The following is a 1,897-nucleotide window of genomic DNA, read 5'->3' as shown; positions in this document are numbered from 1 at the left end:
GATGGTGTACCAGTCGCTAGGACTAATTGTTTCCATTAATTTTGGTTTTCTTCTTTCTTCTTTGCTCTTGATGAGGAGAGACCCATCATTTCATCTAGATGGCAGCTTGCTAGCTTAAAAATATGGAATGCTTCACGAATTTGCGTGTCATCCTTGCATAGGGGCCATGCTAATCTTCTCTGTATCGTTTCAATTTTAGTATATGTGCTGCCGAAGCGAGCACCTTAATTTTTTTTTTTATTGTGATTTGGCTGAAAATGTACAGAGCAAGTTCACTTTCCATACAACAATTCACATACACTTTGTCTCATGACATTGACTACAATTTACCACAATGTAACAGCTCCCCTCCCACTTCCTCCCAATAGTTACTTCTTCCCTGTGTCCATCCCTCCATGCACTCCTGCCTCCTGAGCTTTCTCCCTGTGCATAAACAGCCCTTCTTTCTTCCATGATTTTTCTCTCCAAGGAGTGTATCTACCTCAGGTAAATGTTCAACTCCTATGCCTGTCTTTTGTTTGTCTGGAAGCTACAGGTTTGGGTTCAATTCCAGACCTGAAGGGCAGCTAGGGGCCATAGTCTCAGGGGTTCCACCAGGCTCTATCAGACCAGCAAACCTGGTCCTCTTTTTTTTTCCCTCCAAATGATTTTGAGTTTTGTTCTGTGTTGTTCTCCCTCTCTATCCCGGATCTCATGCATAGATCCCCCTCCGGGTAGTTGACAGTGGTAGCTGGGCACCATCTAGTTCTTCTGGTCTCATAGTTGTATAGACTGCGGATTGCGTGGTGTACCAGTTGCCAGGACTAATTGTTTGCAAGCATCTTTGGTTTGCCTCATCCTTCTTTGCTCTGGACGAGAAGAGACTCATGGTTGCATTAGATGGCTGCTTGCAAGCTTTTAAGATCCCAATCATTACTCGTCAATATAGGAGGTGGAACAGTGTTATGTGTAGTATGTTATGCCAGTTGAGCTTGATGTCCCCTGCGACTATGGTCCCAAACCCCCAGGTTCAACTACTCAGTCCCTTTGGGTAGCTGGCTGTGACCAAGAAATGACTACAACCTTGTCCCTTGTAAGCTCTACTATACACCTGGGAATTCTTACATATCGTACAAATACACTTATAGGACCATTGTTTGCCAACCCTATACATGGTCTTGGGTACACTCCCCACTTCATAGATGTACCTAATAGTTCAGCCTGTCCACCCATCTATCCATCCATATACCCATGTTTGCCTTCACTAACAACACAATACTGTATGTGCAAAAGGGTTCATCTTTATTGTCTGTACCTCCCATGTACCTCTCTATATCTTCCTCTTCCTCAGTGCCACCATGTTGATCACTTGGTACATTGCCCTTCTCTTCCCCAAAATCAATACTTATCTCTAACTATCTAACAGTGTTACCTACCCTATCCTCCTACCCTGGTAACCCCCTAAGAAAATTTCCTTCCATAGATAAACCTTTCCTTGACTTTTACAGTAACAGACTAATGCAATATTTGCCCTTCTGTGATTGACTTATTTCACCCAGCATAATGTCCTCCAAGTTTATCCATGTTATGTGGTGTTTTGCAGATTCTAGGTTATTCTTTTGGGTTGCATAGTATTCCATTGTGTGTATGTCCCTAGTTTGGTTATCCATTACTTAGTTGATGAACACCTAGGTTGTTTCCATCTTTTGGCTATTGTAAACAGTACTGCGATGAACATGGGTGTGCATATGTCTGTTCTTGTCATGGCTCTCGCTTCTTTAGGATATATACCTAGTAATGGAATGGCTGGGTCAAATGGTATTTCTGATTCCAACTTTTTAAGGAATTGCCATACTGCTTTCCACAGTAGTTGTACCATTTTACACTCCCACCAGCAGTGTGTGAGAGTCCCAATCTC

The 1,897-nt window shown here is 42.8% G+C and overlaps 1 protein-coding gene and 1 non-coding gene across 2 annotated transcripts in view; one reads left to right on the top strand and one right to left on the bottom strand.

Moving 5' to 3' along the window:
• Window positions 1–1,897, top strand: part of AHCYL1 (adenosylhomocysteinase like 1) — a 50,440-nt gene that overhangs the window by 23,820 nt on the left and 24,723 nt on the right. The window lies entirely within an intron of this gene.
• On the bottom strand, window positions 117–223 carry LOC122150898. The gene has a single exon (XR_006163894.1). It is a non-coding gene; the product is annotated as a U6 spliceosomal RNA (small nuclear RNA).

The sequence above is a fragment of the Orycteropus afer genome, unplaced genomic scaffold (assembly GCF_000298275.1).
Source record: "Orycteropus afer afer isolate SDZICR_OR568_19922 unplaced genomic scaffold, OryAfe1.0 scaffold00010, whole genome shotgun sequence".
NCBI lineage: Eukaryota > Metazoa > Chordata > Mammalia > Tubulidentata > Orycteropodidae > Orycteropus > Orycteropus afer.
This window is presented reverse-complemented; position numbering and strand designations above follow the sequence as displayed.